Here is a 22,093-nt window from a genome sequence, read left to right as displayed (position 1 = left end):
TCCCTCCCCTCAACAAAGGAGGTTTGATAAGTTTCTGTGGCAAAATGAGAGATTATATAGTCTGTTAGGAAACTGCACTATTAATGCCATCGATGTTATCTGAAAAGCATGTCCTGCAAATATTGGGAAGATATCAAAGCCATACAGAATGGCAGATACAGGTTTCTCACAATTCTGACATTTTCACTCAGAAGCTTGAATTTCATTATTGGCAGAAATGCTGCCAGCTGTTTTCCTTGAGTTGACAGGCGTCATTCACTTTCAGAAAATGACAGTTACCCGAGTCTTAATAACCACATTTGGTTTGTCAGTTGTTCCTTCTAGTGAAGATGGTGTTCCATGAAAAATGGGTAACAGCTCACGGTGCAACCAGAGTGCTTTAACTTGAGACCAGCTGCCTCAGCCAGCACCCAGCAGAAGTGCCTCATGCTAGAACTCAGAACATTAAGAAGACACATACTCAGTACTAAGACCTAATAAAATTAATCATTTTTACTGATTCTTCAAGGTCATTCTGAAGTGAAACTGGCACTTTTTAAAATGCAATGAAAAGTATAGTAACTGGTACAGTTAGCGCCCTAGCTCTTATTACCTGAAGGTGCCAGAAGTTTTACCCACCATTGCTTTTATTCTATTCCTATAAATGTCAACACAATTAAAAAAAAAAGAAAGAAAAAAGCAAAGCACATGTTTGCTTTATTAGAAACACAGAGTTTTGGTTTGTGGCACTGGGAATCACATCTGGGGCCTCACTCATGCTAAGCAATACCTCTGAGCTCCATCCCTAGCTCCAGGAATGCAATTTTGACCTTGCCAATCTCCTGAATAGGTCCCAAGGGACACTCAGGGTTCTGTGGACTACACTTTGGGAAACTTTGCTCTAGACAGATCGGGCCCCCTTATTTGTTCCTCGAACAAACTCATACTCTTTCTGACCACAGGGACTTTGCACACGCTAGTCCCTCTGATGGAAAGCTGATCCTACAACACTTTCTTTGCCAGGGATATCTTCCTCCTCACCTTTGAAATTCCAGTTTAATGTTTATTTCACAGGCCTACTGCCCCCAGCAGGCTTAGTTGCAGCTGTGTCCTGTGCTCTCAGTAAAACTCAAAATTTCTATCACAGCTCTTATTACAATTTTAACTAACATATTCCCTGTATATTTATCTAGTAATGTCTGCTCATCCAAGAATGTGAGCAGCTGACCCCACCCACCTCTTCTGCCTCAGTATCTCCTGCCCCTAGCTCTGGACTAAGCCTATCGTACTCAATCAAAGTTATTGTACAAGTGAATGCACGCATGATCTGTTTTGCCTGTGACTGATGAGCTCCCCCTCGATTGGCTTGCAGGGCAGAGGCCAGGACCTGGGCTGGACCTACTTCCCTCATTAGTCCTTTACAATTCCCATCACCCTCTTTTACCCCTCAAGCTTGCCCTGCAGATAACCTGGGAGGAAGGACGCAGGTGGAACCGAGTCAATCCATCACTGCTGTGGAAATGCATCCTCAACTTCCTCCCTAATAATAGGTTGCAGGTCTGTCGCATTGTGCAAAGCCTGAAAGACAACTCCAGCACTTCCTAATCATCTGAGACCTGTCGAAACTTCCTGAGACTGTGAAATCTTTCTTATTTACTCATTTACTAAAAGTCCCCTGGTCCCCCGGCAAATACACATGCCTTGCAGAACCTTTGAAAAGTCGTCAGAAACTCCAGCAGTTATGAGCCATAGTTTAAAAAACCTCTGAACTAACAAAATTATCATTCCGTCCCAGATTTAAACCGAATTGTGGCGATTATAGTGTATATTCTGCTGTTCTGGTTGAGAGGGCAATTTAATTAGAAGCATCTATCTTCAGGCTCTTATAACTCCACCCCATCCCCTCCCCCCAAAAAATAATTCTTTAGGATGAAATTTCTAATGCTGCCTCTAAGCCTCAAGGTATGTTTTCTTGTAGAAAGTCGAGTAAGATTTCATTTAGGCTATTTTTAAAACTCAAGAAAAAGGGAAAAGAGGGGGATTTTAAACTTAAAAAAGCGTACAGTTTCTTACTGTTTTTCCCCCAGTTCAAACTGCTTCTTGAGAACGTTCAAGTTGTCCTTCTTAGTGCTTTTGGCATGTTTGAAGAAGTCTGGTTAAGCTGTAATAAAGTTGTTCCCAAAATGTATATTGCTCAGATGAAGATAAATTTCCACCCTTTAAAGTAAACTGGCACAGAAACGGAATATAGGGCACTATGATCAAAATCAGATCCGTGATAAAGGTGTGACAGATGCATTAACACCTCACCAAGCTGGGCACAGTGGTGCCTGCCTGTGATCACAGTGGCTCAGGAGGCTGAGGCTGGAGAAACGAGAGTTCAAAGCCAGCCTCAGCAACTGCGTGTGGCCCTACCTAAGCAACTCAGTGAGACTCTATCTCTAAATAAAATATTTAAAAAATGGCTGGGGATGTGGCTCAGTGGTTAAGTGCCCTTGGTTCAATCCCCAGTACAAAAAAAAAAAAAAAAGAAAACCATACACACACACACACACACCCCCAAAAAACACCTCACCAATGAAAAGTCTTTGGTCTTTTGATGAAGATTTCAAACTGTTTAGTTCAGGTCCTTCTTCTTTCAGAGGTGAGAAAACTGACGTTCAAAGAATTGCATAAGTGCCTTCAACTGAATGAAAAATAAATGATTAACGCTGAAAAGTGTGTTTTGCATAGAGAACACAGACTCCCATAAAGCACCAGTGAATTCTATGGCCACGGTACCATTCAGGAAGCAGAGGAGGGCCCCCGCCTGGGGAAGGCTGTAATTCTAACCACTCCTGGCAGATCAGAGGAGAGGAAGCGGGCAGGGGCCAAGGCAGCTTGCTGGCAGCCTGCAAGATCCCTGGGGGCACCGGTTTCTCCTCTTCCAGTCAGGCACAGAAAAGCAATTCCACCAACAAGTTCCCGGCCTAGAGCGAGGACCAGGTGCTTCCTCCTTTATGGATAACTAGGTACAGTCATGACTTCTATCAGGAATTTCTGGACTAGGTCACACATGCGTAAGAACCCATTCCTCTTCTCAAATCATATCACTAGAAACTAGACACACACATAAAATCCAGATGCCGCATCCATGCCTAAATTAAACAAATGCTAAATTACATAGTGTTGAGTTTTTTTCCTCTGGTGGTTGTTGTTGTTTTAATTTTGCCACCCACAGCTAATACAGAGAGTGGTCAGGTGACCAAAGATACATCGCTCCATTAAAAGGGAACATTTCCTTGGAGAGCTCAAGTTCAAGATGAGAATTTTCCTGGAAACATAGCCAAAGTATTAAGATAGTCAGTGGAGATTTAACTATAGTGAAATTTTAAATGATGTTATAATAGAGGTTGAATCATATGAAGTTGCTGATGTTTAATATTTTTAACCCCACAACAAATCACAGTTCCACGTGGTTCCATCTAATATTTCAAGTACACCCTGGTGGGGAAACAGTGACTTTGGAAGCTTCGTGTTTTCCCAGCAATAAAACTTACTAGTGTTGAGCTTTTGTAACAGACAAATCAAAAAAATATGCTCTCAAAGACAAGAATCAAATTGAAGAGAGGTAATAAAATCATAAGAAAAAATAGGCAGCCATAGAAGATAGTACGTGGGAGCTACTTTTAAGGTTCTAGTTGTAAGTGCAATGATGGTGTACTCTGGAAACGCTGAAGTCCAAAGATGAAGGATCCTTAGATCCGTCAGAGAAAGTTCAAGAAGGAGGTAAGACATAAGTTAGAAACCCTCAAGGAGGGAGATGAAATTCAGAAACAAGGAACAGGCATCATTATTTCATGTCACTCTCCCCGCTTGCTCAGCCACAATGCCCCCTTTCTGTTCCTGAAGTACACTAAGTCATTTCCTGCTGCAGGGCCTTTGCACTGGCTGTTCCCTTTGCCTAAAATGTTACCTTTAGCCACCCAGCTCATGAGAGAGAAAACCTGGAACAGAATTCATAGTTTAACGTTCCAGTTCAGTGCCTTTTCATTAGTCCATACTCAGTAGAGAAGGAGAGGTCAAGCCTGGGGAATGAATGGCTAGAAATCCATGAACCGGTTGGCTCCTTTCTGGAACCAATTTAACTCGGCTGCAGAGAGGCCACAGAAAGTACCCGAGGACCTTCAGTTGCATATTTAATTTCTATTTATCCTGGATTAAAATGTTTTCTGGGGCTGGGAGTGTAGCTCAATGATAGAACACTTGCCTGGCGTCTTCAAGGTCCCAGGTTCAATTCCTAGCAGTGCAAAAACACAGAAAAAAAGAAAAAAAAATGTTTTCTGAAGTGCATGATGACCTTATGAAAGAAGGATCTCGGTTTCCTAGGACTGTCTTAACCAGAGAAATTTTGCTTTCAAGCCACACTATATCAACATGATATTAATAAAGATAAGGTTAGCAAAGACCAAAGTGCTCAGTAGATCAACATTCACAGCCCCTCTGGTGCGCCTCCTTGTGCTTGATTCCAGTTAATGCATCTCCTCAGGGCAACTGGGTTGGGGGGAAGAAAGGTGGGATTCTTCTGCTCCTTTGCCTTCGCTTTTCCTCTTCCCCTCCCCCCCCCCGCCCCCACATCACCTTGTCCTTGTTTTCTTTTTCCACCTGCAAATTATAGACTCTGTTCCTGGATAGCCTGCATTTTTTTTTTTTTTCAAACATGTATCTCCCCACCCCTCCCAAGTTTTAGCCATTCAACAGATATTTGTGTAATTACTAGTAATCACTACTAAGTGCTGGGTTCAGCGACAGAGGCAGATATGACTCTGGACTTCTCAGAGCTTCCAGACTGAGGGAAAAGCACGCATGGACCAGATCATCACTGGTGTGACTGTTAGTTCGAACCAGAAGTGACATCCCTACATTAAAGAAGGACAAAACATGAAAATAAAAAATAAATACCCACATCTCCCCCAATATTCTTTTGGGTGGGGTGCTAGGGATTGTACTCAGGGGTACCCAACTACTGAGCCACATCCCCAGCCCTATTTTGTATTTTATTTAGAGACAGGGTCTCACTGAGTGGCTGAACACCTCACTTTTGCAGAGCCTGCTTTGAACTCTCAATCCTCCTGTCTCAGCCTCCGGAGCCACTGGGATTGTAGGCGTGAGCCACTGCACCCAACTCCCAGTGAATTCTTTTTTTTTTTTTTTTAATTGTTTTATTAGTTGTTGAAGAACCTTTATTTATTTGTTTGTATGTGGTGCTGAGAATTGAACCCAGTGCCTCGCACGGGCTAAGCAAGCGCTCTACCACTGAGCCACAACCCCAGCCCCCCAGTGAATTCTTAAACGTAGCTTTGTGAAGAATCCTTTTTTCAATCAGGTGATAGGCACCATCCGAGTCTGAGGGTGAGTGCTGTCCAGCAATGAAGGCATAGCACTCATTTTTTATTTTAAAATTACTCTCTAATTTGCAATTTGTATGTGTCACAAAGCAGTATCAAATTAAAATAGAGGTTGTTTTCCCCTTCAGACTTACCTTTGGCAAATTCAAATTACCAAAGTGTGACTTTGGTAAACCCAGTTCCTTAGAGAACAGCTAAGAATGATTGTGAGCTCAATAATTGTCCCCATTCATCAGTTTCCCTCATTCCACAAAATCAGTGTCCCTATTGAGCCAGACATTGCCAGGGTCTGAGCATAAGGGGGCAAACACCTCAAAACAAAAAAAACCCATCTCTGCACACACAGAGCTCAGAGCCCTGTAGGGCAGGACACAAGCAAACAATGTCCATTTTGCAGGGCTGGCTTCTGAAGACTATTGTATGACAAGGAAAATATGCGCATCACACTATTGCAGAAAGAATGCAAGATAGGGCGGGATGATTTGGGCTACTCGGCACAGAAGACACAGAACTAAACGTGACCTACCTGAGAAGGCCGTGAGTTAGCTCAGACCCCAGAAGTCCAGAGAACGGGATTTGGGGTCTGATGAATGGCGGCCCCTTGCTTCTGCACTCTTACCCTGCGGTGTGATGGCAGCGCTCAGCTCCAGTCTGAAGACACACAGAGAGGGCCACGTCCAGCAGAGAAGGGGCGTTGTTCTGTTAAAGCCACCCCCCACCACTGCCTGCAGACTCTGCTCCAGTCCACTGCCCAGGGGTAGGCCCCCTGAGTCCGTCGGGGGCTATGACTGGCCCAGAAAAATAGGACCTGCAGTTGGCAGCATCCCTGAAGCACCTAGCAAAACAAAACCCATCCTAACAGCATTGAGCATGGGGGAGAAGCTGTTCTGGACCCCCTGCTGTGCTAACTACAGTACATCTACATCACCCCCAAACACATACACAAACCAGCGGCCAGCACCCCATGTTCCCAGTGCCATACAGAGGGTGCTCATCATATGGAAACTTTCCATTTTCTTCTTTTCACTTTTCTATTTCCAAAGGTGAGCACATAGTTCTTTTTATAATCAGAAGTAAAATCTATTTAGCGAGTCAAATGAAGAAATAAATAATAACTTGGACATAATTGTTAAGGAAAACACTTTTCACAGGAAGTTTAGAGTAGGTATACAAGTAGCATCTACTGAGGTCCCCATACAGGAATTTAATGTCTACTTAGCAAGACAAGATGCTCAAAAGAGTTTGTAAATAACAAAGACGTATATACAAAGTTTATTTTATAACATTGAGATCAGAGACGAGGATAATACCGATTGTGCTACTTCTGCCACATAGAAAATAATTGTGCAAGAATTCGAGGAGGGCAGAGGACATGCAGAGTTCCCCCTCTATGGCAGGAAGAAATGGGCATGCAGGATTATGAAGTCCTGATCTTCCTTTATTTTATTTTATTTCTGAGGCAAAGTCTTGCAACTCAGGTTGATCTCAAACCCCTGGGCTCAAGTGATCCTTCTGACTCAGTCTCCCAAGTGCTTTTACTACAGACACATGCCACAAGGTACAGGTGATCTTCCTGGTTTTTATTTTATTTTATTCATTATTATTATTATTATTATTATTATTATTATTATTATTATTATTATTTTGCAGTACTGGGGATTGAACCCAGGGCCTTGTGCTCGTAAGGCAAGCACTCTACCAACTGAGCTATATTCCCAGCCCGATCTTCCTGTTCTTAAAGAAACTCCGAAGCAGGTAATTGTTACAATCCATGAAAGGAACCATCCAACCCAAAATTTGATTCATCCATCTACAATTTCTCAAACATCAATAGAATGCAACTATTTTAATTCTAAATATGTAATAAGAACCCTGATTTGGAAAACAAATGAAACAGAACAATAACTGAATTTACAAGACAACAAATTTTCTACAGAACCTAACAGAATTGGCTGGCAGAGTCAATCTTAAAATGCTTTCTTGCCTTAAGGTCCTTCCTTCCCCGTTCACATTTATTCTTGTCACGGGGTCTGTGTGTCTGGGGAAGATGGAGACAGAAGCACTGTCTATTCTGATAATGTGTTTCCCTGAGTCCTTGACTTCTGATTCTCTAAAGACAGAGGTAGAATCAGTAGGTCCAGTTCCTGGAGCATGGACTTGAGTCTTCTCAAGCCATAAGGCACTATTATTTATTATAAAGGATCTCTGACAAAAACTAAGGGCTCCCTGACTCTCTTGCTCCCGTGACAGTCTTTACCTGTGTAACACTTGACAGGTTCCCAGGGTGTTGGCACCTTTCTGCACAACCACCTGTGAGATAGTTGTAACACACCTATTTTGCAGATGAGAGAAATAAGATTTAAGAAGATAAAATGGCCCAAGTGCAGTGGTGCATGCCTGTAATCCCAGTGGCTCTGGAGGCTGAGGCAGGAGGATCACAAGTTTGAAGCCAGCCTTAGTAACTTAGGCCCTAAACAACTCAGTGAGACCTTTTCTCTAAATAAAATAGAAAAAAAGGCTGGGGACATTGCTCAGTGGTTAAGGCCCCTGGGTTCCATTCCCAGTACCAAAAGAAAAAAAGATAAAATGACTTGTTCAAGGTCATATGACTTTGAGTGGCAGACTCTTTTTTTTTTTTTTTTTGGTAAACCTAGGTCTTATTCATTCGAGTCAGAAGTTTTCCTCATTAACACAGTCTTGATATTCAGGCATAGGCAGAACAGTTAAGAAAGAATAATTAGTTACTTGACCTGTATTTACATGGACTTTCCTTCATCTTCTTCTTCCCTCTCTTCTCCCATCTTCCTTCCTTCCTTTTTCCTTCCAGTCTCTTATTGCTTAATGCCAAACTCAGAGCTGCAGTTTGGGGGAGAAAAACAAATATATTAAGCTAAGTTCTCTCTTCCGCCCACATCCCTTTATTTTCTTATCCAACTTTCAGTTCAATTATAACCAACATATGGGAGACTTGAACACACCACATTCTAAGTGCCAAAACCATTCTCAGCCACATTGGAGGCTGTGGCATAGTTTGAAAAATTAAATGCATTAAAATGGTCTTGTTGGCTACTTAAAATGCCTCTCATCATTTATAAAACATTATACCCTCTGGTTTCTCCTATTTTTAGCTCAATAAAACTCTCCAACAGACCAAAAGACTCTTGTTTGTACTGATTATTTTTTCCTATGTCATATTTCAAAAGCTAAATTGTTAGTTACCTTGCTTATTGAGAAGTCAATCAAAAAAAAAAAAAAAAAAAAACTCACGGGAGAGAGAGGGTGAGAAACTTCAGTGGTGGTGACACATGTCTTTATACCACAGTTGACAGCAGGCATTCCTCCTGGCTGACATGACTCGCTCTGTGGATTACTGCAATGTCTACCCCTTGACCCTGAATGCAACAGAACTCAGATATAGTCTATTTTCTCAGCAGTGTTTTTGAATGGGCTCAGGCTGGAAAAATGACCTTGAAAGATAATCTTGGAATGACCAGCTTGTGCAAAATGTACGAGCCCACCACCCATAGGTGTTAAGTGAGCAGAACAAGACCTGCCCCCCACTCTGGCCCCCTTTCCCTTTCTTTCTTCACTCAGTCAAGGTCAGGCAGAGTACACTCGACAGTCTGGGCAGAGTCCCATGTCAATAACAACAATAAAAATGACAAGTTTTACTTGGTCTCCACATAAACAAAACACACACAAAAAATTATGTGTAAAACTCTATTGAACTAGATTGAGCCTCCTATTCTCTTTGAGTTAGCCTTCCCAAAGGTAGTCTGTGCAGCATCTGGAGAGGGGTAAGCAGAACGGGTGGAGCTGTAGATTGTATTAGAAGTAACGGCTTAGGGCTGGGGATATAGCTGAGTTGGTAGAGCGCTCGCCTCTCAAGCACAAGGTCCTGGGTTCAATCCCCATCACCCCGGAGGGATGGGGGTGGGGAAGTAATGGTTATAAATACAAATATAACATCATGGGTGAGCCTGGAAGGATTAATACTGACTGGAAAATAGAGAGAAACATGTAAAATAGCAATCCACATCTGATTAGAACACAAAACAAGGAAACACATCTGGCAACCCCTGTGGCAGGTGGGGAGTAATGGAAGGCCAGGGAATGGGCCAGAAAGCACTCAATTTATCTAGCAATCCCTCAGCCACAGACCTGTGACATCGAACCATGAAGAGCACGGAATGATATACGTTGGCCAGCACCCGAGGTCTAACCAGCAAAGAGGGAGGGAAAATATGATTATCTCTCATGCTGATTGCAAGCACTAATGATCCCAATTCCTGTTTCTGCAGGAAGCTGGTGCTGAATGTTTTCCCGAAAGTCCAGGTTCATTCCTTGCAATTCCCTTTTGTCTCCAATCAGCAAAAAGATCTCCCATGTAAAAATAGGCAGATGTGGCCGGGCATGCTGGCAATCCCAGAGGCTCAGGAGGCTGAGGCAGGAGGATCCTGAATTCAAAGCCAGCCCCAGCAACTTAGCTAGGCCCTAAGCAACTTAGTGAGAGTCTGTCTCAAAATAAAATATACAAAAGGGCCAGGGATGTGGTTCAGTGGTTCAATTCCCAGTACCAAAAACAAATAAAATAAAATAAAAGGCAGATGCATGATTCTATTTCAGTTAGAGTCAGGTACTGTAAAATTTGCAAGTGGCCAGTACTTCAAGGGGACAGGGTACTGAAACTGAGGGGCCCACCGCCAGCAGACAGATATCTCCTGCTCCAACTTTAAGACCCAAGCTGATTTTTCATGCTACTCATCGTGGTCCTCCCTAGAAAGAGTCTCACCTGACTCTTAGGGTTGGTCCAGTTGCTGAGCACCCAGCAGCCTTTGAACAGCTGTTCAATCTGGCCAAGGCTTGGACTCTCCTCTGTAAACTGGTAGGATTGGGTAGAGGTGGGAAGGGATGAGGTGGGATGGGGTGGAGTTGTTACAGCTCAGTTAATGAGGTTTCTGTAAGTCCATTCTATTCCCCTGCTCAGGCAGGGACACCATTATTATTTCTGGTCCCCTTCATGGTTCTGTCCTCCTGATCACATGGAATTCTTCTGATCCATGTAACCCAATCCAGAGGCTTCCTCAAGACAGTGATGGGTTCAGTTTTAAACAGAAATATAAATGAAGATCCTCTGTAAGGTAAGTTTATTATTTTTTTAAAGTAAATGAATCAACAAGCAAGGTGTCTGTGAAAGCTGCTGATTATTCTCACGGCAGTGCAATGCTTTCATGGTGCATACTTGCTAGGAGAAACAATTTGTTAAGGGAACAAGATAAGTGCCAGTCACACATCTGTGACTTCACTTTCAATGATGCACTGATAAACATCCGGGTTTCCAAGATGGAAGACTGGCTAGCTCAAGTGGTTTTAAAATACCACCTTCCCTAACTCCTTTAAGATAAATTCCAAACACTGGCCTCAGGTCCAAGTTCAGGCCCTAAATCTCTGATGTCAGCTTCTTTTCTGCTGTGTCTTCACAAACCCAATTATGCAGGTCTTCTCCCATGTCCAAAGCATTCTGCCAACTCCTGAGGTTCCAGATACCTCCTCTCTCTGTGCCGTTAGGCTGAATGGCTCCTTCCTCCCCCTCTGCCCATCACCCTTCTGTAGCAAGATTCATCTCAAAAACACTCTGGATCTCCCCACCCCTCCTTCCTTTGTGCATTAAAATACATTCCCTAATCCATTCCTTTCCTCTGGAGCACAGCATGAATTCTTGTGCTTACTTCTACTAGAAGTCGAAGTCCTTGAAATTAGGAACTAGAACAATTCACATCATAGTTCTGCCTGCACAGAATAGAAATCAGCAAACATGTGTTCATCCTTTCTGGACATAGAACATAACAGAAAAAGTTCCTTTCTTACAAAGTAGACACCATAGTGGGAGGTAGACAATAAGCAAATGCATGCATTACATAAACATGTATATTGATACATGTACATTTTTGACCGTTAAGTCATAAGTGACAAATGATATGAGGAAGAAAATTAATCAGGACAAGTGAAAAGAAAGTCACAAGGGGTAGGAGTGGTAGGACTGCAATGCTTCTTTAGATGGCGTAGTCAAGAAAGACCTCCCTGTGTAGGTGACCTTTGAACCTATGTCTGAATCAGTAAGGGCATGAGCCCTGTAGAAACCTGAGAGAATAGAAATCCAGGCAGAAGAAATAGTACATGCAAAGGCCCTGAGGTAGGGACACACTTAATGATTACTGGTTAAATGTATAAAATTGTTATTAAGCATATTCTGTCAGCAATTTGATTACATGAAAGAAACTCTTCCCTCTGTTCAAAGCAGGGGAAAAATACCTGCCTTGTAAATGATGTATTAAAGTCACAAATCTATAGATTAACAATTTAGAAAACTGATGATTGGAAAGCCTTGGACTAGAGTTTCTTGTGCATCCTGCAGCTCACTGTGGGCATTTTCTTTTAGCAGTAAAATTAAAAAGTGAGTTAATTTGAATCTGTAGAATGGAGCAAAAAAAGTGTGATTTTTCTCCGATTCCTTTCCTTTTTTTAAAAGTGAGTTAATTTGAATCTGTAGAATGGAGCAAAAAAAGTGTGATTTTTCTCCGATTCCTTTCCTTTTTTTATCGGGGAAAGCCTGGGTACCAAATAAAGTTACATCCTTCTTTGAAAAATTGCAGAGAAACAAGCAAAATAACGGACAGGAAATCCAGATGCACGCTGACAGGCTGTCCGCTTTACTTCACAGTCTGGGTGGTTTGGGCCCAAGAATTTCTCCCACAGCTCCATGCTATGATGTACGTGACTGTTAATTTAAAAAGGAAATAGTCAAGAGTGTCACGTCTTTGAAAACAAGATAGGAACAAAATTATTTTAGTTTCAGGCTATTTTTCACACTCTAAAAATATCGAGGAGAATAAGAAATTTCACATCCATTGATTTTTCATCATGAGTCAATCCTCAATGTGCTGAGTCCGAAGAACCAAAAATTGCATGTGTACCTCACTCTGCTTGTGCACACAGCACCAGACCAGGAGAGAAGGAGTGTGAGATGTGGCCTCTGATTTAAAGTTCATAATCCCCGGAGAAGTGCTGGGCAGTGATATTGGCCAGATTATATGTTTATATTGCATGCATGTACGAATAGGTAACAACAATCATCGTTATATAAACGTTATAAAAACCGTGTGAAAAAAATAAAGTTCATAATCCATTTGCAAGCCAAAACAAGGTCACAGTACTGTAATAGCCAGCAGTGATTGATGCTGGAGGCTGTACAAATGAGAACCAAATGAGTGAGAACTTCTGCTTCTAGTCAAGAAGTGTCAGGAACCAGTTACTCTTCCACCTGAGACAACAATGAAAAACAAAGAGATGCTGGTTTTTAAGACCTTAGCCATCAGATGACAAAGGAATGAGAGATGGAAATCCCACTTGGTGAACCCCAAGGTTGTTCCAGCTTCCTGCCTGGAGAGTTTCCAGAGAACCATGTAAGGTGGATGTTCTAGTTAGTTCCCTGAAGCTGTCATAAGAAGGTGCTACAAGCTGGGCGATGAAGAGACATTTACTGTCACAGGTCTGAAGGCTAGAAGTCCGAAAATCAAGTGTCCACAGGTAAATTCCTTCTGAGGACTGTGAAGGAGAGTCTTGTCCACGTTCCTCTTCTGGGAGTCTTGGGCTTTCGTTGACTTGTAGATGGCCATCTTCTCCCTGGGTCTTCATAGTATCTTCTCTCTGTACCTGTCTCTGTCCAAATGTCCTCTTCTTCTAAGGACAATAACCATATTGGATTTTAACTTGATTACCTCTGTAAAGACCCTATTTCCAATTAAGATCACAATCTGAGGCAATTGGGGTAACAACTCCAGCATGTCTCTTTTTGGGGGGAGGGAAAACACAATTCAACTCAGAACAGAGAGGGGTCCCAGAGAGAGGCTGGTGGCCTCCCTGCGTCGAGGAGCAGAACCAAGAGTTCAGGGACACCGAGGATGCTAGGGTGTGCTAGAAGGGACAGCTGCATAGCAAGAGAACCCCTGGGCTCTGCACGGAGTCCCCTGAAGTATTATCAGAGTGTGATCAGCATGTCGTATTCTGAAGTTTCTTATTTGGGTAACAGGAAACTACCTCAGGCTGGGGAAAGACTGTTCATTCAAAATTATCAGGGGAACCTTGCCCAGTACTCACATGGCACCTGGAAATCATGCCAGCACCTACCAGCCAGACTGGAAAAGCTTTCAATTCATGGGGCAGTAGGTAGAAGTCTTTATTTCTTTATTACAGAGAAGTCTTGGCTCAGTAATGGTGAATAATTGGCCTAAACACCACTCCAGAACCACCCAAAGAACCATAAAAGCAAAGCCCAGAAATTCACATCATCTGGCATCATATTAAAGATCACCAGGCATGCAAAAGAGCAGGAAAGTAGCAAATAGTTAATCAATCAAAACCAACCAGAACTAACACATACGTTAAATTATCAGATAAAAGCATTAAGCACTTATTTTAACTGTATTATGCATGTCCAAAAAGTTAAGTGAGACCTGGAAATATTTTTTTTTGAAAAAGTGAAATCAAACTTCTGTGTGAAAATTACAATGTTTGAAATGAAAAATATACTAGATGGGATTAATGGCAGATTAACTATGGAAGAAGATTAGTTATCTCAAAGACACAGCAACAGAAATTATCCAAAATGAAATGGAGACAGAAAAATTAATTTAAAAAATTAAAACACAATAGTGAGATATGAGGAAACGTCAAGCAGTCTGATATACCTGTAATTCAAATCCCCAAAGAAGAGAGCCAGAGGGTAAGAAAATAAGTAGTTGAAGAAACAATGACCCCAAACTTGCCAAACTTAATGAAAACCATAAGCCCACAAATCAAGAAGCTCAACAAATCCCAAGGACAAGAAACATGAAGAAATCAGCAGCAGGACCTTCCTAGTCAAATTGTTCATAATCCTTTATAAAGAGAAAATCTTGGAAGTAGCCACAGGAAAGAAAGACATGCTCAGTACAAAAGAATAAAGATAAAGATGGCAGATTTCTTGTCAGATTCTAGAAGTGTGCACCCAGGGGGGTGGGCAACTGATTGCTGACAGAGGTATCACCAAGGTCACTGGATGGAGAAAAGATAGTCTTTTCAAATAGTAGGACTGAAAAAAATGCAACATTCAATAAGCAAAAAAAATTATGCAAATAGGAAACCTAAAACCATAAAACCTCTGGGAATAAATGGGGAAATCGCTGTGGCCTTAGATTAGGCAAAGATTTCTTTGCTAGAACACCAAAGGTCAATCCATGCAAGAGCAAATTAACACATGAAACTTGAAAAAAAATTAGAAAGTTTGCTCCTCAAAATAACAAGAGATTTTTTAAAACTACCCACAGAAAGAAGCATCTATCTGACGATAGTCTTGTATTCGGAGTACCATAGTCCCCTCTTATCCCAGGTGGGCGCGTTTTGAGTTCGCTAATGGATGCCTAAAACTACAGATAGTACAGAGCCCTATAATTCGATGCCTTGCCCATCTTTCCTAAGCATTTGTCCTGTGCTGTGGCTCTAGCTTTAGCAGATTGAGGTGTGGCAACAAAACTAGCATGACTTTCTTTTTTTCTTCACAATGACACAAATAGAAAACTTGTTCTTACTGAAGATCTTAGCAACATCAGCATACCATTTTTTTCTGTCCTTATTAAGTCAGGAACTTAAAGGTGGCACTACATAGCTTCTCTTTGACATATCCAAATTGTCAGCATCCCTACTCTCATGCTTTGGGGCTATTACTAAGAAAAATGAGTATTACTTGAACACAAGCAATGAGATATGTCACAGGTGACCCAATAATCAAGACAGCTACTAAACAAATGGGTGGGTATTGTACAGCTCGAACATGCTGGATAAAAGGATGGCTTATGTCCCAGGCAGGATGGAGCAGGACAGCACGAGATTTCATCATATTACTACAGCAGCACACCATTTAAATCTTATCTATTATTTATTTCTGGAATTTTCTATTTAATATTTCTGGATTTCAGGTGTGACCATGGGTAACTAAAACCATAGAAAGTAAATCTTGGATAAAGGAGAACTACTATCTATTAAGAGCTCTCAAAACTTAATAAATCTCAAAACTCAATAATAGGGAAAAATTCCCCCAAAATGGCTTTAAAAAATCTGAACTAAAAAAAGGTATTCTGATAGCAAATAAGCATTCATCCTTAGGGAATGGAACATTAAAACCACAGTCAGATACCACCCTATTCCTATCCCAGTGGTTAAAATGTAAAAGAATGGCCATATCAAGAGTTGGCAAGGATGCAGAGAGCTAGAGCTCTCATCCAATGTCAGCAAGATGCAAAGTGGCACCGTGGTTGGTGATTTTTCAAAAGCTGAACATTCACCTAACTGTGTGATCCAGCCATTCCATTCCAGTACTTCTCAAACAGAATATAAAGCATATGTCCATTCGAAGATTTGTCCATTAATGCTCACAGTAGCTTTATGTATTTATTAAAGCTCCAAACTGTAAATAACCCAAACGACCAACAACAGATGAATGGAGGAACAACTTTCAATATTCTTATATAATGTAATCCTCAGGAAAAAAAACAGATTTATACATGTATCCATAAATGATATACCAACAAGGATCAATTTCAAAATAATTAAGATGAGTGAAAAAACAAACCAATAAAGTTGCATACTGTGTTATTCCATTTATATAAATCTTAAAAAACAAAAACAGACATAAAACAGATTCGTGATTACATGGGGTGGGTTGGGGGTACGTAAAGATGATGTTACAAAGGGGCAAAAGGAACTTTCCAGGGTGATGGATATGTTCATTATCTTGATTGTGGTGATGGTTTCATAAGTACATCCATAGGTTAAAAACTCATCCAATTGTGCACTTTAAATGTGTTCAGTTTATTGCATGTCAATGGCGCCTCAGTAAAGCTGTGGGGGGAAATAAAGAATCACAGAGTGGCCTCGATGAAGAACGTTTGCATGGGTCAGAAAGAGAAAAGCTGCTGAGGACTAGAGTGAAAGTCAAGGTCCTTTATGGAGATGGACCTTGACTTGTACCTGCAGAGGTAGGTAAGATTTGATAGGCATGAAGGGTGGAGAGGGATTCCAGACATAAGCAAAGGTGTTGGGGGAGGAATTTTCCTAGTCCTTGGGTTGATATAATAGACTGTCATAGACTAGGTGGCTTATAGCAACAGGATTGTATTTCTTACAGTTATGGAGCCTGGGAAGTCCAAGATCAAGTTGCCTACAGATCCAGCGTCTGGCCAGGCCATATTTCCAGGTTCATAGACTGCCTTCTTTTCACTGTCCTCACATGGCAGGAAGTCATAGGGAGTTTCTGGAGTCTCTTAAAGGGACACTAATTCCATTCATGAAGGCTCGACTCTCATGACCTAATCACCTCCCAAAGCCCCACTTCCAAATACCTCCCCCATATGTATTTTGGAGGATGATAGAAATATGCGGTCTATAGCAGGAATGAATGAATGGTTTTCCATTACCTTTTAACGGACTCAACTATGGATGTAATACATATGCCCTCACAGAAGATGGAGTTAGAATCTGCATTTCATGGTGCTTTTATTTGATGCCCATTTATAATCATTATTCTTGTTTCCATTATTTACTGCTGTGTAGTAAACCCCTCAAAACTTTGTGCCTTAAAATATCAATTCGTTTTCACTCATGATTCTGTGAATTGAGCAGCAGCTTCGTCTGCTCTATGTGATGCTGACCAAGGTGCTGGGACAGCCACTCCACTGGAGGTTCCATTGGACTGGGACAGTCAAGATGGCTCCCACGCCTGGCATGGGGCTAGGCAAAGCCTGGTTACCAGAGGGACTTCATATGGTCTCTTCTATGACTTAGGCTTCTTATAGCATGGCAACTGAGTTCTAAGAAAGAGCTCCAAGAACAATGGAGTCAAGGAATCCAGTGGAAACAGCAAGACTTCTTTGGTCCAACTTCAGAAGTCACACAGCCTCTGCAGCATTCTTTCAGTCAAAGCAAGTCATAGACACAAGCCAGATTCAAAGGGGGAGGGGTGGAGTAGACTTGACCTTTCCATGAGAGGAGTAGTAAAGATCCCGTGTTCACCTTTGATCTACTACACCCTCTCTTCCCTGACACAAATGTGAAACTATGTCTGCTTATACATGGATTTACAAGGTAAATATAGTCAGAAACCACAGGTTTACACACATTTATTTTCATAAACATGACATTATGACTCATTTTCTTTTTATCAAAGTACATTTTTTAATGAAACATTTTTAAAGCATTGTTAAATATTCAGTGGATAAAATACTCTCGAGGTGGGTATCATGCAAATAACCCTATTATGCAGATCACAGACCAAAATCAGCAAGTTGACACACTTTATGTGTCTTAGGGCAGAAATTTAAGTCCACATTTAGTAATACCATTTTAGAAGTTTTTTCACTCGAGCCTGTGGAATTTAAATGAACTATTCCAAATGAAACACAATTGATTTTATGCTTCTAAAAGTCATCTCTTGAAAGATCTTTCTAGAATTTAAAGACTGGAGTGTCACTGAGAGAACAGAAAATTTTGTTGAGAGTTGGATCAGCAGGCATGTTAGCAATCTGAACATTGGAGTCCATCCAAACTGCCCCATTTAGAGTTCAAAGGCAAGGTTTCCATATCATTCTGAGAAACAATCTTAATGAGGAGGGGAAAAAAATCAGCGAATTATTTAAAAAGTAAATTGTATCCAGAATTTTAAAGAGCAGAGCACTTTACAGTGAGGCATCCCTGTCCCCTGAACTGCTATTGAGACACCACTGTTAGATATGGAGGTCCATCGCCTGATAGCATGGTGCCATTAACCTTCTGAGGGCTGAACTGGGTGCCTAAGCCAGAAACCTTCTGCTTCAACTCAGCTGGCTTCATTTGCCCAGCATGGAAAGGTACTGTACAGAGAGGCGAGAGCTGAATTCATTTTAAAATCACAGCCCATTAAGGAGAATTAGGCCATGGTGCATGAATGCCAGGCACTTGAGATGTTTACTCTTTTCATTAAATTTTTTCTTCTTAAATATTTAATGCTTAGGGATTTTTATTTCAGTGTATCATACAAAATGCAGTGGCTGATGTGGCAGGACTATTTCATTGCCTTATCTGTGCCGTTGGAACTATTTTAAAATTTTATCCTGTAAATCCAGAGAGGTCTAGTGGACAGGACACAAGAGTTATAACCCCAATTTTGACATTTTCCTCTGTAGCCTTGGGCAAATGCCACTAATCTCTTGTCTCTGTTTCAATATCTATAAAATAAGCATCATCACTTACTGAGCCCTGACAGAATACAATGAAGTCTAACTAATTAGTGTTTACAATCTCGTTTGATGAATGGCATTAAATGCTGTTGTTGTTGTTGTGTTGTTGTGTAAATGATTGCTAACTTTGACGTCAGAAACAACTATGTGTGACAGCAAAGCTTTCTGGTAAAATCAGACCTTGCAAGGGGCACATGACACACTTCTTGCTAATAGATGCCCTTCTCCAAGATAATTAAGTGTACTGTGTTCGGAATAAAGTTGTGAGGCATCCCTGTGCACTGTAAGACATAGGTCATGGTTACAGTCAGCCCTCCATGTCCTCGTGTTTCACATCCACGGATAACAGCCAGCTGAAAATGGGAAACTGGACAGGAAGTCTTTCGTTAGTACTGAGCAAGTACAGACTTCTATCCCTTGTCATTATCCCCCCACCCCAAACAACAAAACAACTATTTACAGAGCATTTGCATTGAATTGGATATTATACTAATCTAGAGATGATTTAAGGCATCCAGGAGCAGGTACAGGTTATATAAATTACTTGGCCATTACCTATATGGGATTTGAGCATCCTTGGACTTTAGTACCACAGTGGGGCTTGGAATAAGCCTTCCACTAACAGCAAAAGATGACTGCAGTTATACATTCAGACTTTTGGGGAATGACATAAAATACAGGGAAGGGTACAGAGGGGGCATTGGGCTGGGGGTGACAGTGGAGAGGATGGAGAGCAGCCCACCAAGCCTCCCACCACCAAGAGAGGGCTACTGTCTTCTTCCAGACTCCTTCCCCGAATGCTGCAGTGATCAGAGGAATATTTTTGTGCCTTTCTTCAGATCCTTTGTGTCACAAATTCATCACTTAGTATGAGGGACCAACAACTGAACCATGTCCAACTGGCATATGACAAATAAGGCCCTGAGTGAGTGGGGGGAAACCACAGGTCACAGAATCCCACCTAGCTGGGATTTCCTCAGCCATCCCCACTCTCACTTGGAAACAGGAAATCAGTGAGGCAAATAAGAGGAGAGATCAGACAGACGACGTTTAGTCACTTTTAAGGAAACTGATGGTAGAACATTGAAAGTGAACAGGTAACTACTTTTAGTCTATGGACAAGGGTAGTAGTGAATAGAATTGAAAATTTCGTTGAACAACTGAGAAACTTTTTAAGACTTTTTAAATTTCAAGGAGTACCCTGACTGCCCAACATGGGAAATTACCTATTAAGGAAAATCCGACACTGCGAAGACTTGAAAGTCACACGTGGGGAAAGTGGTAGGGCGTGAATGTGTCCCCAGCGTCCACGTGTTGTAATGCAATCCTCAATGCCACTGCATCGAGAGGGGGAACCTTAGGAGACGTCACCAAGGCTCAGCTCCCATCAATGAGTTAGTGTCGTCATTGTGAGGAGGGGTTCCTTGTGTTCAAGAGTGTGTTTGTTACAAAAGCAAGGTCAGCCTCTCTTGCTCTTTCTGGACCATGGGATGCCTTCCACCAGGTTGTGATGCAGCAAGAAGGTTCTCACTAGATGTAGCCCCTTGATCTTGGACTTTTCAGCCTCCAGTACCATATGCCAAATAAATTTCTGTTCTTTACAAATTACAAGTCTGTGGAATTCTGTTATAACAGCAATGCACAAAATGAACTAAGAAGCATAATACATCAGTGTCACGTGATCAGTGATAGACATGGTGGGGGTCAGGTGGGGGTGGCCTGCATCACAGAAGGAAGGACCATGCCAGGTACAGTGACACATGCCTATAATCCTGGTTACTCCGGAGGCTGAGGCAGGAGGATCACAAGTTCGAGGCCAGTCTTGGTAACTTAGCAAGACCCTGTCTCAAAAAATAAAAGCAGGCTTGGTATGTGGCTCCGAGGTTAAGTGTCCCTGGGTTCAATCCCTGGTACCAAAAAAAAAATAAAAATAAAAAAAAGGTAAAAATACATAAAATAAAATGGAAGTGTCCCATCTTCAATTCCCAGTCCAAAAATAAAAAAAAATTAAAAAATGGAAAGATTAATGTATATAAGGAACTTTAGTAATAGTTTGGGAGAAATAGAAAATAAAAGAGAAATGATTATGCATGCTAAACAATCTAGAATTTGTTTTTTCATTCATACAACAGATATTTTTTGTGCACATCATACAATGGTGGTCCTTGCCCTCAACTAGCTCCTCCTCAAGGAGAGATCGCTATGTGCAGGAGTAACTATATGTTATATACTATGGTAAAGGTACGATGCTCATCAAAGGAAGGGACTGGATCTGCCCAAGTTGGGACAAGAAGGTTTTTCAGTTAAGATCATATTTGATCTGTGTCTTGATAGATGAGTCAAGGAATTTACTAAACTGGGGGGAAAAACAGGTATTTCAAAGCAAATAGCTCATGCTAAACACTGTATGCTTGACCTATTGCCACAGTAAGTGCTGCAAAACAAGCCTCCTCAAGCTTATGGCTTAACACAGCAACCATTTATTATACCTCCTGAGTCTCTGTCAGCTAGGCCTTTCTGCTGATCTGAGTCTGGCTGGGCTGATCTCAAATGGGTTTGCTCACACATCTGAGGTCAGCAGGCAGGTCAGCTGAGGGCTTGCATGGTCAGAGTTGGCCTTGGCTGGGGTGATTCAGCGCACAGCACTTGATTTATCATGGTCCAGCAGGCTAGCTCAGGCCTGCTCTAATGACAGAGAGAGGTCCAAGAGACAGCAAACCCACATGCAGCTATTTGGTCTGTACTACACTGGCCAAAGCAACTCATGAGGACAGCCAGGATTCAAAGGGTGGGGGACTAGACCTCATCAGTTGACAGAAAGAACTAAGTCACACTGTGGAGAGGATAATCAATCTACCACAGTTACGAAGATATAAAAGAATTGGTATATTTAGTAGGAGAGGGGGGAAGGATTTAGATGTAGCTTGAGCACATACCTCAAGTCGAAAGGAAGATGGCTAGAAGCCTGACTTGGAGGAGTAGCTAGGGTTATATTATGAAGGGACTCATCAACCACATTTAGGGGGTTGATTTTGCTTTTTGTTTTTGAGGCGATTGCAAAGTAATCATCAAACTAAATGATTGCACCAGTATTTTAGAAGAGGGATATAACGGAAACTTTCCTGAAGAGAAGAGACTGGAGTTAAAAAGACCAGTGAGGAAGTTATTTGGGTGTAGCTCAGTGGTAGAATATTTGATAAAAGACTGGATGCTGTCCTTCTAAAGTCAGTAACAAAACAAGAATGTCTGTCCTCACCACTTCTGTTCTATTCAGAATTGTGCTGGAGGTTCTAGCAAAAGCAACTAAGAAACAAAGTAAAATAAGGCCTCCGTGGAGAGGAAGAAACATAACTTTATTTTCAGATAACATGATTCTGTATATACAAAATACTAAGGAATCCACCAAGAACTAGCAAAACA

At 41.6% G+C, this 22,093-nt stretch overlaps 1 protein-coding gene across 1 annotated transcript in view; it reads left to right on the top strand.

Moving 5' to 3' along the window:
- Positions 1–22,093, top strand: part of KCTD1 (potassium channel tetramerization domain containing 1) — a 184,061-nt gene that overhangs the window by 27,286 nt on the left and 134,682 nt on the right. The window lies entirely within an intron of this gene.

Source organism: Sciurus vulgaris (assembly GCF_902686455.1).
Source record: "Sciurus vulgaris genome assembly, chromosome: 13".
NCBI lineage: Eukaryota > Metazoa > Chordata > Mammalia > Rodentia > Sciuridae > Sciurus > Sciurus vulgaris.
The sequence above is the reverse complement of the archived record's forward strand: the minus strand, read 5'-3'. Positions and strand labels throughout refer to the sequence as shown.